Source organism: Crocodylus siamensis, chromosome 3 (assembly GCF_052110815.1).
Source record: "Crocodylus siamensis isolate JL-2025a chromosome 3, ASM5211081v1, whole genome shotgun sequence".
NCBI classification, from domain to species: Eukaryota; Metazoa; Chordata; order Crocodylia; family Crocodylidae; genus Crocodylus; species Crocodylus siamensis.
In genome coordinates this window covers 78,469,065-78,486,015 of record NC_143397.1, presented here as the reverse complement: position 1 = coordinate 78,486,015, position 16,951 = coordinate 78,469,065, and positions in this window count along the sequence as shown.

Here is a 16,951-nt window from a genome sequence, read left to right as displayed (position 1 = left end):
AGTTGTCCTAGTTCATCCTGAAGGGGACCTAATTTACCAAGCACCTTCTTTTTACTTCCTATGTACTTAAAGAATGACTTTTTGTTATCTTTAACTTTTGGTGCCAGTCAAAGCTTCATTTCTGCTTTGGCTCTCCTCAGTGTTTCCCTGTAAGCTTGAGCCAACCAGGTATACTCCTCCTTGGTGGCAGCCCCCTGCTTCCACAACCTATAGGCCTCTTTTTTTCCCTTCAGGCTCTCCTGGATTTCCCTGCTCCACCAAGAGGGTTTCTTTGCTTTTTTGTTCCCTTTTGTGTGTACTAGGATGGTCCTTTTCTGTGCCTGCAGGATTAGTCCCTTGAGAAATGCCTACCCTTCCTGGACTCCCATCTCTCCAAGGCTTTTACCAGTTAGTCCCTCCCTAACTAATCACCTGAGCTTGTTGAAGTTGGCCTTCCTGAAGTCTAGCACTTCTGCCCTACTAGTTATCTTCCCCACCTTTCTCCAGATAGTGAACCCTATCAATAAGTGGTCACTATCCCCTAGGTTACCTTGCACCTGCAGATCCCCCACCAAGTTGTCCCTTGTGGCCAGTACCAAGTCTAGTAAGGAGTTTCCCCTAGTGGGAATGTGTACCTCCTGTGATAGATGAAGTTCTGTAAGGAGGTTAGAAACTTTTGTAAATGGGCAGACCTGGCTGCCTGTTTCTCCCAGCAGATATCTGGGAAGTTAAAGTCACCCATGATGACCAAGTCCTTTGAGTGCGCTGCCTCTGAGATCTGTCTTGAAAATTCCAGGTCTAACTCATCCCCCTGGTGTGGGGGTCTGTAGTATACCCCCACTACCAAGTCCCTTTCACCCTAACCTGCCTGTAACCTGACCTATAGTACCTCAAATTGCCCTTCTTCCTGCCCCAATTTAACTATAGAAGATGTATATTGTTCCTTAACACAGAGATCAATGCCCCCTCTCTTTTTTTCCCAACTGTGTCCTGTCTGAGCCTGTAGCCCTCGATGTCCACTGCCCAGTCATGGGTAGGATCCCACCAAGTTTCTGTTAACTCAACCAGGTTGAATTATTTATTTGCAAGCAGGAATGCAAGTTCCTCCTGCTTGTTCCCCATGCTCCTAGCATTAGTATAGAGGCATCTAAGCCTCACAATAGGTGTCCTTGCTAGTTCCCCATTCTGATGCTTAGCGGGGTCCTTGGTACTTGCCTGGACTGTTCCATTGCCTGGCTTGAGGTTCATCATTCCTGGCCTTTCCCTGCCATCAACATCCCCATCCCCTGGCAAACCTAATTTGGTCTGTTCCCCCAAAACTGGGTCTTAGGCCCTCCTGCTCTGGGACCTTGTAAGCTCATGCCTTTTTATCTCATGTTATGGAATAGTATGGTACATGCTCCCTCTGTTTTCCAGACTGCATGTCCTTGCTGGCTTTGTTGTGTTAGCATATTTGCTTGTAAGGCTGTGTGAAACTGTGTGACTCAGACTCTTAGAAATCAGTTAACCCCTGCTGCCCATCCTGAACCAGTTTAATGCATATGCATATACCTATAAGCCAATTCCCCAAAAGCAAACCTTTAAATACCATTCTTAAGATATCAGTGTTGTGACTGGTATATCCACTAGTTATACATCTGTATTTACTTGCAAACCACATGTTCAATTTCGCCCAACATCAGAGCTCCAAAATTGGGTGGTGTCTCAAACAGGGGAGCTGATTTTTTATTTGCTGGAAAAGAAGAAAGCATGGACACGCTACTGCAAGATGGCTTCTCTCCCTGCTAGCCTTAATGAGAAAGTGGAAAAGGAGAATTCAGCCTTCAAGAACAGAGCTCTGTTAATCCTCTCAGAGCCATAGGTGCTGAAGTCAATTTTCACTATGACCACAAAAATGTTTTTCTTCATTTTGCCTTCCCAAAACAAGATACATGTCTTATCCAGGGACATGTGGTATGCAGGAAAATATTGGGGGTGGGGGATAATGTGGTGTGTGTGTGTGTGATTTGTGAGATTGTTTTTGTTTTAGTATCAAAGCACTTAGCAAAGGCTAGTGTGAAAATTACTGTTCTACATACAGATACCTTGCATTTATCCAGTAAAAACTGAAGTTATATTAATAGCCATCCCAGTGGCATATAAAACCTACTTGCACAGGAGCTATCTATAGTCTATAAAACATGTGTTTTGGAATCCTGGAAAAAGGCAAATAACTTAGCTATTAGTCTGGAAAAGGAAATAAATTTGACAGTTCTTGCCTGAAATGTGCATTTGGTCATATGGGCAAATGTGCATTTGGAAACCAAGTATTATTTAGCTGGATGAATCACACCAACATTCATGCTGTTCATCAAATTATCTATTTGCTTCACTTATCAATGCTACTTACACCAAAATTCCTGGGTAGCAGAGAAAAAGTTGAGCCCTTAAGCTAGGTGATATAATGACAAGCTGCATTTTTTTATCCTTACAAGCAATGAGGTTTTCATAATACCAGCTTTCCAAGAAGAGTACATTTTCTCCAAATATTCATATTAAAGTTTCAGCCATCAAAAAAGCTCCTAACCCACCTTTTAAAGAATTGTTCTTTGGTTAAATTACACTGTATTACCTGGATCCCACAAACACTTATGCAAATATGGCACTTTACCATTGAATTCAATGAAACTATTCATATATGCAAAAATATGTGCAGAATTAAAATTCAGAATAACTTTTAAAAATCTGAGATTTGAATTCTACTCATCACTTTGTTCCAGGCTGTTAATTTTTAAATATATATATCTGTATATGCATGTGCATCCACACACACTCACACACTGGCCTAAGTTAAAAGAATTAAAGTCAAAAGCACATATTAGTAATGTAGAGTGAAATCAAACAACAAATTTGCAATTATCTTAAAACCTCAAAACTTCTGAGGTAAGGTACTCTTTACATTCCTTCTAATGAGTTAAAATATGGAAATCTACAACAAAGGTACCCAACAACCTTAATTCTTTTCTGTAATAATGCTTTAAAATAACCATAGAATTGTAACGAATACATCTTAGCATTTGTAGTAACAAATAACAATTAAAAACAATCCCTTTTGGTATTGTTTCCTTCTTGTTGACTTTACTTTGTTTAAATCCCTCAAACCTTAACATACCATAACCAATTTTTTAAAATTTATTTCCTGGTTTTAAAATGCTTGATTGGTAAAACTGTATTATTATAATGGATTTTACCAGTAACTGTGGAAAAAGGAGACAGCAGATATTTTTTGCCACCCACCAAAAAGAAGGGAAAAGTATCAGTATTTCTATTTAAAAGATGTGTCACATGATCATTTAAAAATTGTGCCTTTTTGTCCCATTCCATGCTCCATAATATGTATCACTTTCTTAATGTATTTTTCATAGCTCCTTTTGTCCTAGGATTCTACTTAGTCTTGAAAATACATGTGAATGACCACCTTTGCTATATAGTCCGTTACAGTTCCCATTTTCCATACGTTTTTAATAGGTCACCTGGCTCCATTTTATCTCCTGGAGCTTTTCTCCATTGCCCTGCTGCACCAGCTGTTGCCACTGTTGTTCTTGGGAGTTTCACTTCTATTTATCTTTGCCAATTTCATTGTTGTTGATGCTTGTTTTGCATGACTGTCAGACCAGACGGTGCACCATCTTGAAGGATCCACCCTGTATGTCAGCTAGCTAATTAGAGAGGCTCACTTTCTAAGGCAACAGCTTGCAGTGTCTGAGGGATCCTCTGCTACAGACAACATCATAAATCATTATTCAGAGTGACATTAATGAATTGGTCTCTGCCTGGGATTTATAGTTTTGGCAAGGGCATCATGGCATTTTATTTATACCTGCCTCTCTTTGCCTATAACTACTTATGTCAAGATCTCTTGCAGTTTCCTTATTCATACCCAAGCCAGATAATAAAACAATTCAGAAACTAACAATAAAAATCCTGAGCTTTGTCACAGGCTAGTAGTTCTGTAGCTGTTTGGCTGGCTGGCTTACTCCCCAGATCGACTCAGAGCTGTCCATACAGACTCATTCGTGAATGGAAACAGGATTTTCCAATATTGCACTTAGTCATTTTAGTGGCAGACATATTGTTTCCCCTGGGTGATATATAACATGGGATGTGTTTCTCTTGTTGTTTCCAACTGTGTAGATGCTGAGCTTTGACTTGATTGCTATCTCCCTCACTTGTTAACATCAAGCTATCAACTTTCCTTTTTAGTATTCATTTTCAAAATTACCCCTGTAATCATTATTCCCTTCATGCAACTCAACAATCTGTAGCTGTAAATTATTTAACTATTAAAAGTGCTAAGATTTATATAGTTTAATTTTACAACATGCCAGACTATTAAGAAAGCAAGAACACATGATTTAACAAATATATTTTCTATACATTGAATATATATACATGCAATGCCCCCCCACCCCTCCAAAAAACCTACCTTGGACTACATTACATATAGCTCTTTAAAAAGTAGATAGTGGAACATACAAACTCATGTCATTTTAAGGAAAACTGCAGCAAAAGACTTGGACTGAATCCCAGAACTTGGATTTAAATCTTTTGCAATGATCAAATGTAAATCACAAATTCTATTTAGAGATAAGTTGGCTACTTATTTTGCATTTAATTTGTATACAACTTCACTAATAGTAATGATTTTAAACCAATTATTAAGTTATTAAAATAAACTGTAGAAGGATAATATCATACTGATGAACCATCAACAATTTTTATATTTTATGGAGACAAATGAAAACCACAGAATCAGAAAAAAGATAGGGTAGGATGGAGGTCATCTGGCCCAACTTGCTGCTCAAGTCAGGATCATTTCTACATAAACCATCTCGGTCAAAGGTCTTGTTCTTAAAATCTTCCAGTGATACAAATCTCACACCACTCTCAGTAATCTGTTCTGATACTTAAATCCCCAAGAGTGAAAACTTTCTTCCTAATATCTAGCCTAAATTTCCCTTGATGTAATTTAAGACTGGTACTCTTTGTTGTGTACTTTGTAGCTACAAACAGTATCCTATCACTATTCTATCTATAACCACTCTTCAGGTATTTGAAGACTGTGATTAAAATCCCCCTTTCCACCCCATCTTCTCTTTTTCCAAGTTCAGTAATTCCAGTTTTTCCACCTTTCCTCATAAATCATGTTTCTTAGACCTCAAATAATTTCTGCTATTCTCCACTGGACTCTTAATTTATCCACATCTTTCATGAAGTAAAATTGTCCTGTCCCTCACAAAGGGCTTTGCATTTGTCCTTACTGAATTTAATGCAATTAAATTTCAGACCTTTTATCCAGTTTTTCAAGGTCAGTCTGAATTCTAATCCTGCCTTCCAGATTAACTATCTGAAAGGTAGAATGTGCGATGTCTCCATCTTGTTGGGTAGTTCAGTGTTCAATTATTATACATCAACAGCAGAGAAGCAACTTTCAAGTCTCAATCAGAAATAGCAAATGCAAAAGTGCCTAACTTGTGATCAACTACACAAGAAATGTAAGGATGTAGACAGAAGTGGCAATTTTCACCTGATCTGGCCACAGAAAGCAGTCTATACCCATAACAAAACACAAGTGCACTGCTTCAAACTGCTTCAAAGATGGCCGATCCAGTGAAAATATGAACCCTCATTGCATGACAGTTCAGATTAAAATGTTTCAAAACACAGCATCTTTTGTAACTTGCATGTGTGTTGCCTCCCAGCTTGTCAGTATTTTCAGAATGGGAGTGGGGGAAGGGAATGGAGGGAGTTCAGTCTGGCTGGGGGATCTTTCAGTGCCCACTGGAGGGTAGAGCAGGTGTATTGGAGCCCTCCTAAGAATAGCTTTTTAGTACCTCATTACAAGTGGCCTGTCAGAATTTAAATATATATTTATATAATATATTTAAAGATATATATATTTAAATTATATTATAGTGCAAGTTGTGCAATGTTTAGTTTATGTTGTAATGTTTTCTTTATAATCATGTATTTCTGTGTGTGCACGCATGGATGTGCACATGTATTGTATCATCTGTAGTGCTATTATAAAAATCAATTTAATATTTTTCCATGAATCCTGAATGCAGGAATAGCATTATGGAAAAAATGATGGATGAGGAAAGAACAATGGAAGTCTGGAAAAAAAGAAATAAGAAGGATGGGAAAAATTATTTAGTGAATAGTTCATCAATTAAAAAATGAAGTTTCAGGTCAACTGAATCTATTCAAAAATTTCAGTAAAAAGTTTTGGCTTAATATAAAGCAAATGGAAAGAAATCTAGAAGATCACACACTGCATTTCAGTGTTTATGGAATGAACTATTTTGATTTTTTTTCACAAATTTACTGAAAGGACTGGTAAACCCATTATAGTCTCTGGCCATGGGTTAAGGCACTTGGGTCCTATTTTCACTCCCTGCTCCAAGGGATATATACCATATTTCATGGTGTATAATTTGAGGTTTAAAGCCCAATTTTTAACTTTTAAAATTCAACCTCGACATATACTATATCACCATCCCCTCCAAGCAGCTCCAGGCTTGGCACTTGGCTGGCACTCAGCTGAAGCAGCCCCACTCGCAGGGGATGGGGATGCATCAGTCAAGCAATGAGCCCAGCACCACTCTCAGGAGATGGGGACGGGGATGGGGCCAGGCTCAGTGCTTGACTGGCACTGACCCACCTTTTATGAGCAGTGCTGCCTGAGTCTGTGCCAGCTGAGTATTGAGCCCAGTGCTGCTTGCAGGGGATAGGTCCATGACAGCCAAGCAGCAAGCCTGGTCCTGCTTTTGGCAAGTGGAGCTGCTGAGGGCTGAGCCTGGCACTGCTTGCAGGGGACAGGGCTGGGCTCAGCACTCACAAGTGCTGCTCATAGCAGGTGGGGCCAGGCTTGGTGCTTGGCTGGCATGGCCCAGGCAGTGCCACTCACAGGGAATGGGGGCATGGCATCTGAGCACCAAGACTAGCCCCATCCCCATTCCTTGTGATTTGTGCTGGACTCAGTGCTTGGCTGGCACACCCCCATCTCCTGTGAGTGGCACTGACTGAGTCAGATGAACACCAAGCCTGGTGCTGCTCACAAGGGATAAGAATGGGGACAGAGCTAGGCTTGGCACTCAGCCTGCACAGGCCCATCTCCTGAGAGTGGTACTGGGCTTGATGCTGATCTGGTATGGTCCAGGCACTGCTGCTTGCAAGGGATGGGGCCATGCCAGCCAAGTGAAGCCCCATTCCCTGTGAGTGGTGCAGAGGCACATGTCCACCTCCTGGGTACTTGGCCAGAAGTGAAGGCAGGCAGGGGCCTGTGTAAGTCGACCCATATTTCTGATTCCAAAAGTTAGATTGGCTTATACACTGGATCTACTAAATTCCTAATTTTTGGGATCAGAAAAATGAGGTTCACTTATACATCATGTCAACCTATGTACCATGAAATACAGTATTTTATACAATGTATGACCAAATGAAACCCACTACAGAATAAACTTAAAACCTAGTAGTTGCAGCAGCCTCCTGATATGTGGTGGTTCACAATACTATCCTGAATCAAGCAACAGTGTATGGGAACACCCCTGAACCTGCACTTTTCCAGGCTAAAGAGCCCCATGGCTCTCAGCCTGTCATCATAAGGTCTGCTTTCCTGACCTCTGATCATGCATGTGGCTCTTCTCTGGACTCTCTCAAGCTTCTCCACATTTTTTTTGAATTCTGGAGCCCAAAACTGGACACAGTACTCCAGCTGCGGTCTCACCAAAGCCGAGTACAAGGGGAGAATGACGTCCTGGGATTTGCTTGAGAAGCTTCTATGGATGCAAACCAGTGTTTTGGTGGCTTTACTAGCCGCAGCATTGCACTGCAGGCTCATGTTCATCTTGTGGTCAATGATGACCCCCAAGTCTCTTTCTTCTCTAGTGCTAGCCAGTGTAGCACTGCCGAGCCTATAAGGATGCTGCAGGTTTTTCCTCCCAAGGTGGAGAACCTTGCCTTTTTCGATGTTAAACGCCATCAGGTTCTCATCCACCCATCTGCTAAGCCTGTCCAGGTCAACCTGGATCGCCATCCTGTCTTCTGGTATGGATGCTTTGCCCCAAACTTTGGTGTCATCAGTGAACCTGGCCAGTCCACTCCTGACTCCAATGTCCACCTCATTAATGAAGATGTTGAACAATATGGGTCCAAGGACAGAGCCGTGGGGGACCCCACTGGCCACAGGGCACCATGTTGATTAACTTCCATCAATTACTACCCTCTGGGTCCGACCAGTGAGCCAATTTCCCAGCCAGTGGATTGTGGTGGACCCAAGGCCATAATTGGCCAATTTCACCAAAAGGTGATCATGGCATACCAGATCAAAGGCTTTTTTGAAGTCAAGATAGATAACATCAATCTCTTCTCCCTTGTCCAGGTGATAGGTCACCTGATCGTAGAAGGAAATGACATTGGTCAAGAAAGACCTACCCGCAACAAACTTGTGCTGGCTATTCCTCAGGATGTTGGTGTCGGCCAGTCCATTAAGGATGGTCTCTTCAATAAACTTTTCTAAGATCTTCCCCGGGATAGAAGTCAGGCTGATGGGCCTATAGTTTGCTAGATCCAGTTTCCTCTCTTTCTTGAAGATAGACACCACAGTGGCCTTCTTCCAGTCTTTGGGCACTACGCCAGAGCACCAGGAGTTCCAGGTCCCATTAAATTCAATCAGAGTCTTAATTTTGATTTAAGTGGAAGCAGGGGAAAATTGAACAAAGATAAAGATTAAAAGAGAAGAAAAAGAATTAAACAATGTGAAGCAATAACTAAAAAGAATGGAATAAGCCAAAGAACACATTGTAAAGAAAACAATCTAAAAAAATGAATACGTTAGGAAAACCAGAGAGCAGAGGATTACTAATAGAGAGTATAGAGGAAAGTGCAGATTAATACTGTGAAATAGAGAAAATTTATTATGAGCGAGCAACATGGAACAGTTAGTTAAATTTATGTTTGTACAGTATGACACATCTTATTGTAAGTGTATATAATGCTTGCTGTTATTACTGCTTTTGTGAACAGCATTGCACAGGCAAACTCTCATACTGAAATTGCATAAAACAAAATATATGAAAATTCTGGTGCAACAACGTTTTTATTTATTTTTAAATGTAATGTTGTTTGATGGAAATAAAAACACATCTCTGTAACTACTGGTAGGAAACTGGTGTTCCTTAGAATTATTCAAGATTTTTGCATAGATATTATTTCAACAGTTTTTTCTACTGTCTCCAGTTATATAAACACAATGAAGGCATGGGATCTATACAAATGTTCTATTAAACTTGTTGAAATTCAGCCACCTAGTTTAAGACCTTTGAAATTCAACCAGCTGAAAACTGTACAAGCATGCAGTATACAGTACTGTTTAATTAGGACAAGCTCTGAAGACAGCCTGAAAGGCTACAAGCACCAAGCCAGAGCGACCCAGACCACAGATCCCCAAGGGACCACATTTCCCCAATCCACAACAAATCTTCTTCCCTCTCAGTTGTCAGACAGCAAACCCAAAGCAGATCTGCAGTTTTGTCAAGCCTCTTAATTTCTCCTCCAGCAGCCTGAAAGATCTTTCCCCCATCACAGCAGCTGTCATATCAAGCATGAATCAACTGAAAAATCTTCACTTCCTCTGGACCGTCATATAGGGTCTGTGGTAGGGGGCATCTGGGAGTCCAGGGACAGGGGTTGGGGCAGGCCTGTCAGTGTGTGTGGGGGGGTGGGGAGTGTCAGAGGACTCTGATCCACATGAGGGTAGAAGCATCCATTCAGGGGCACCTCTGCACCCTGAAGAGGTGGGAAAGGCAGTGTTCATGCAGGGGGTGCATCAGGGAGCTCCAGTTGCCATGGGGGCCAGCAGTGTTCATATGGGGTGGGGACAGAGGTGGTCCCAATAAAGTAGGACCCAGATCTGCCATACCCATCCCTGCCTGTATCCCACCTGCACCAAGACTAGGGACCCCTGACTTCCCCTTCCAAAATTAACCTGGATAGGGCTATCAGATGCCAATACAGTTCAAGGACCACTGCAGAGGCCTGGGCCTGTCAGGGGAGAAGGGGGAGGTAGAGGGGGATTGGGGATAGGTGAGGGCAGGGTCTTCAGGGGCGAGTTAGGAGGCACAAGGATTGGTGCAGGGCCTGAGGTCTGTGTGGGGTGGTTCAGGGGGCTCAGGGAATGGCATGAAGTCTGAGGGGTCCATGTCTGAGCATGCTGGTGGGTCCCAGGAGGTTTCTGCAAGTTCAGTGGGTGGGACAGTGGCGAACGTGTTCTTCCACAACTTGATTCTCTTCCCATGCACTCTGGTCCTATGCATCCTGGGAATTCCCATGCAGGATCAAGCCCCAGAAGAGTCTTTCTGGCTTTCTGTGTTTACAGATATATACCCATGATATTCCAGGGCATATCTGTGGAAGAGGAGAAAGCTTGGTAGGCACTCCTGGGTCTTGAGGGCTTGATCTCATGTGGAGAATGCATGGGGTGTGCAGGATCAGGACCCCTCAAGCCCCTGGAGTAAATGTCAGCTCTTCCAACACAAAGCAAATAGATTTTTTTCCCCTGCTAAATAGCTGCACATATCAATGCTATCTTTGTTGTAGCCACAAGTTTGGGGCATTTGTGGCACAATAAGTGTATTGATATTTGTTTTCTTGGTTTTCACCACCATAAAAATGATGGCATATAAAGGCAATAAATGGCAATGTTTGTTTCTACCCAGAGAGACCCCGTGCAAGTGGGTGGGGGAGAGGAGGGCTGAGGTGGGTGGAGAGGAGTTACAGAGGTCAGTACTGTGTCTTTAATCAATTGGGAATATGTACAAGCATTTGTACAAATGCTTTCACTCCAACTCATTATGGTGTAAATTTCCACTGTTAGCCATTTTTAGTGTTTGAAGTGCTTTAAAAGCTTGCACACATGTTCCAACTATCAGAACTGTGATTCCACTGGCTGAAATGTAACATTTGTACATACTCATAGTCACTTCCCAGAAGAGCTAAGGGCTAGAGCCAGTAAGGGAGTTGATACCAAAAAGTCTGATGCTATAACACCTGCCTTTTAGTCTCCTGGCCCCTTGAAATGAAACCAGAATCCATGTTGTGCACCTAAGGTCCCTTTACTGTGCATAGGAAGAGTTAAGTGCCTGAGAAGGAGATCCAAAACAGCTAGCACATTGAGCAGAAAGCTGCCTAAAGTCAGAATGCAACTGCCAAGAGCCATCTGGCAATGGGAAATTCTGAGGACAGGTGTGCTTATCAACTCCAAGACTGAAATATCACCTCCTCTGACAACTTACTTAATGCTTCAGGGAAGTGTGTCTGTTCATTCAGGTTTAAGCCCTGAACACTTTTGTGAATAAAAGCACCTACTTCTTAAAAAATAAAATAAAATGACCAAAGTTCTGTGGGGTGATTTTTTCAGCTATTTTTTAGTTATCTTCTGTATTAAATTAGTAACTGGTATCATAGTACAACAGTAACTACCTTCTCATGGTGCCTCCTATGAGTAGCTATAAAGCAAAACTAAAAGTCACTACCATGGCAATTGGAATTTCAATTTTTCCAATTTTTATATGCTATACTTTCCAATTTGCATATACTACCTACAGGATGAGCAAGAGCAACCTCTTTTATCTACAAGGGGAAAATTTGACTGTTCTTCAACTTATGTTGAGGGCATATATCACTCAAGCAATCAGTGCTGAAATACATCACTAGGGAAATGAAACAATGTGCAGTCCTTCTAAAAGAAACAGACATAGAGCAGCTATGGAAGATAAAGCTTTCAGTATACAGCCTTGCAGAATGTGTAGCCAGCACCCTTGCTCCCTTCATCAGAATGACTTACCATACACTACTGAAGGATGTAACACTTCCCAGAGTGCAACAGAATGGAGCACTGTCCAAGTCAATGACAATCATCATAAACATACACAAGCTCCCCTCTGCCATGCTGTGAAATAACATCCCTGCCTATTTATAATCAAATGGCATTATATGCAGGTGACTTCAACTGTCAACATAAAGACGACAGTAGGAACAGAGGCAATCTTTGTTTCAGGGCAAGCCTGAATGATATAAATTGGAGAAAATCATGAAGGAGCACACCTGTGGGGGGCCAGCAGGGGAGATCATGCTCAGGGGCAACCAGCATGGTTTATCAAAGGCAGGTCATAGTTTAATAATTGATAGGGTCAGAAGGGACTGAGCAGATCATCAAGTCTGACCCCTTGCCATGGCAGGAAAAAGTACTGGGATCAAACGACCCCAGCAAGGTGTTTGTCTGGCCTCCTCTTAAAGACCCTCAGGGTAGGAGCCAGAACCACTTCGCTTGGAAGTTGGTTCCAGATCGTAGCCATCCTGACAGTGAAGTAGCACCTCCTGATGTCTAGTTTGAATCTACCCTCTGCCAGCTTGTGACCATTATTTCTAGTCACTCCTGCTAGTGCTTGGGGGGACAGGGACTTCCCCAATGCTTGCTGGTCCCCTATGACTAGTTTGTAACAGGTCATGAGATCAGACTTCTCTTGTGGAGGCTGAACAGGTTCAGGTCCTGTAGCCTCTCCTCATAGGGCCTGCCCTGCTGCCCCTGATCATGAAAGTGTCCCTCCTATGGACCCTCTCCATGTTGTTCACATCCCTCCTGAAGAGCAGCACCCAGAACTAGACACAGTACTCCAACTGCGACCTGACCAGTGCTGCATAGAGGGGGAGGATCACCTCCTTGGACCTGCTCAAGATGCATCTGTGGATGCATGACAAGGTACGGTTGGCCTTCCTGACTGCATCCCCACACTGCTGGCCCATATTCATCTTGGCATCAATAGCGATTCCAAGATCCCTTTTTGCCTCTGCACTGATGAGAAGGGAGTTCCCCAGCCTGCAGGTATGCTGCTGGTTCTTCCTCCCCAGGTGCAGCAGCTTGCACTTGTCAGTGTTGAAACCCATCCTGTTCTCATCCGCCCACCCTTGTAACCTGTCTAGGTCTGATTGTAGCTATTCCTCCCTTCTAGCATGCCCACATCCCCTCACATCTTAGTGTCATCAGCAAATTTGAACAGGGTGCTTTTTACCCCCTCATTCAAGTCACTGATGAAGATGTTCAACAGTGCGGGCCCTGGGGGACCCCACTGCCCAGATCCCTCCAGGTCAAAAATGACCCATTCACCACCACTGTCTAGGTGCAGCCCTCCAGCCAGTTGGTGACCCATTTGACTGTGTAGGTGTCTACACCACAGTCCCCCAGTTTCTTAATGAGAACAGGGTGAGAGACAATGTTGAAGGCCTTCCTAAAGTCCAGAAAGACTATGTCCACTGCTACCCCTGCATCTAAGGATTTTGTGACCTGGTCATAGAAGGCCACCAGGTTGGTCTGACAGGACCTGCCTCTGCTGAACCCATGTTGGTTGCCCCTAAGCATAACCTCCCCTGCTGGCCCCTTGTGGACATGTGCCAGGATAATTCTCTCAAAAAGCTTACCCAGGATCGAGGTAAGGCTATAGTTTCCTGGGTCCTCCTTCCTCCCTTTTTTGAAGATGGGAACCATGTTGGCCCTCTTCCAGCCCTCTGGTACCACACCAGAGCATCAAGAGTGCTTGTAAAACCATGCCAGGGGTCCCGCAATGACCTCAGTTAATTTCCTCAGCACTTTGGGGTGGAGATTGTCAGGACCAGTTGATTTAAATATGTCCAGTCCCTCCAGAAGTTCCCTGACTAGATCCTCACTGACCCTGCCTGACCAACCTCAGGCAGGTCCTGCCTGACCAACCTGATTGCCTTTTATGACCAGGTAACCAAATCCTTGATTGATGGTATTGCCATGGACGTAGTCTTTCTAGACTTCAAGAAGGCCTTTGACACTGTCTCTCACCCCATTCTTATTAATAAATTAAGTGACTGTGGCATTGATACCTGCACAGTTGGATGGGTAAAAAATTGGCTGATGGGGCGCACCCAGAGAATAGTGGTGGAAGGGTCATATTCAACCTGGCAAGATGTGAGCAGTGGGGTCCCCCAGGGCTCAGTGCTTGGGCCCGCACTGTTTAACATCTTCATCTCTGACTTGGACGAGGGGGTTGAAAGCACATTGTCCAAGTTTCCTGATGACACTAAGATGTAGGGCGAGGTAGGCACGCTTGAAGGGAGAGAGAGGCTGCAAATAGATTTAGACAGACTACAAAAGTGGGTAGGTGACAATAGGATGGGGTTCAACATAGACAAATGCAGGGTACTGCACCTTGGGAGAAGGAAACCACAGCATACATGCAGGCTGAGGAGTTCCCCTCTTGAAAGCACAGAGGCAGAAAGGGATCTTGAAGTCATTATCAACTCGAAGATGAACTTAAGCCACCAATGCCAGACCACAGCCAGCAAGGCCAGCTATACTTTGTCATGCATCCAAAGATGCATCTCAAGCCAGTCCAGAGAGGTGATACTCCCCCTCTATGCAACTTTGGTCAGGCCACAATTGAAGTACCGCATCCAATACTGGGTGCCACACTTTAAAAAGGATGTGGCCAGCCTGGAGAGAGTTCAGAGGAGGGCCACCTACCTGATGAGAGTGCACCAGGACAGGCCCTATGAGAAGAGACTGAGGGACCTGAACCAGTTCAGCCTCAGCAAGAGGAGGCTGATGGGGGACCTGGTGGCTGCCTACAAACTCATCAGGGGAGAACATCAGCAAATGGGAAGAGCCCTATTCTCCCCAGCAGCACCTGGGATGATGAGGAACAATGGTAATAAGCTGATGGAGAATAGGTTTAAGTTAGAGATCAGGAGGCAATATTTTATAGTCAGGGTGGCCAGAATGTGGAACCAACTTCCTAGGGAAGTGGTCCTCACCCCTACCTTGGGTAAATTCAAAAAGAGGTTAGATGATCACCTGTCTGGGGTCTTGTGAACCCAGCATTCACTCCTAGCCTGACCCCCTGCCACAGGCAGATGATCTGTTCAGGTCCCTCCTGACCCTAGCTACTATGAAACTATGAAACCCTCATATGTGATGTGAAAGAGCCATGTACCTTCCACTCAGGATTTTGGGACATTCAGACAAATGTAGATCTTGCATGGTGCAAAGATGACTCAAGTAAAACACTGAAGAAAAGTATTTGAGAAATTTCAATCATCTCAGCACAGACTCACACTGCTTTGCATTGACCATATAACTTTTCAGCCCACACCATCCAGACTAGCTCCAAGATGGAATTTTGGAAGGGAGATTGGCCAAAATATCAAAGGCTGACCAATAAGACAGCAAATCTATCAGAGCAAATCCATCAAAAACCAACATTGATATAGGCTACAATACATTTAGAAACTGCCTAACTGAAATAGCCAAACTCTGCATACCTAGAGGCTATAGAAGCCATTATGTGCCATGTTGGGACAAGCAGTCAGAATAGCTTTTTAGTACCATGAAATAAAGCAATGACCCTGGAACTGGAAAAAGAACTACAGAACAGTTGACTACCACATTGAACACTACCAAAAAGGAGAGATGTCTTAGAAGCAATGGACATGACCCACTTGAGCAGACAAGCGTGGGTCACCATTAACATCCTTACAGGCAAAAGCACCAAAAAACAACATTGCCCTAGGTCAGAAAACTCCATCATGAAAATACTGTACAATAACAGCAAGCTCAGTAATCCAAGCAAGCAGTACACAGACATGATTGAACACCTGGCTCATGAACAGATTAAATCATCCTACAGCAACCTTAATTTAACTGCCCCCATCTCTGACAAGTTCAACACAGCTATTAAAGTGATCAAGATTGGCAAGGCTGCTGGACCAGGTAAGATATTTCCCGAATTTATTACCAAGCTCAAAATCACAATGAAAAGATGGCTTCAGAAATTCATGTATAAATGTCTAGAAAGTAACAGGCTTCCAAAAATCTGTGTGTAGGCTGCACAGCCTACACGCACAGATGTACTCCTTGTACTCTTGGGCATTAGATTGAGTGATATAAGAAGAAAGACCTTAACATCATTACTAGCAATAGAGGCAAGAGATGATGAAAATCACCTGTTCCATCAGCTGTCAACTGAAGCACTGAAATTAAGGTGAAGAAGGAAGCTTAAGAAGCTAAAAAGTTGTAACCCATTTATAAATGAAGCCCACACCCTCCTGGAAGAGATTGGGGACACTGAACCAAGCCTATGGACAGTAACAGAGTGTGCCAACCACTGAGACAGTCTAGATGTATTCCTACAGCTTTTATACCAAAACCAAACATGTCACCAATTGTGTACAACCTTCACAGAGAAGTGTGGGTCAACCTAAACAGACCAATGGATACAGATGTGTCAAAACAACACTTCAAAAGATGAACATCTTGGACAGCCCTCACTGTGAATGTGATGTCCAACAAACAGCACAGCACTTAATCAAAAGCAGCAATTTTACAAATGCCCATGTAGAGTAGAAGGAATCTGCACACTGAGCAAGAATATCAGACCAGGAGCAGGCACAATCACAGGGTCTGGGAGTGGTGAGAGACACACAGGTGGAAAGCCCATTGTGCCCCCACACCCCAAAGACCCCCAGTGACCCCCAGCAGCCACAGCAGACCCCCATCTGACCCCCAGCAGAGCCAGAGGTAAGCGGGGCCTGTGGTGGAAGGGGAGTAGCACAGCTGCAGGGAGGCAGCTGAAAAGAGCTGAGGAGGGTCTTGCTCTGCCCTGGCTCCTACTTGGCCCAGACCCCCAGGTAGAGAGAGGAGGGGAGAGGGACAAGAAGCTGGCCCTCTGCACATGCGCACAGTTTAAGACAGCCTGCCCATGGAAAAAGGCTGCAGTTAGGGTCTGGGAGCAGTGAGGGATGCATGGCTTAAAGCCCATCATGTCCCCACACCCCAAAGACCCCCAGCAACCCCCAGTAGCTGCAGCAGACCCCCATCTAACCCACAGCACAGCTGGAGATAAGTGGG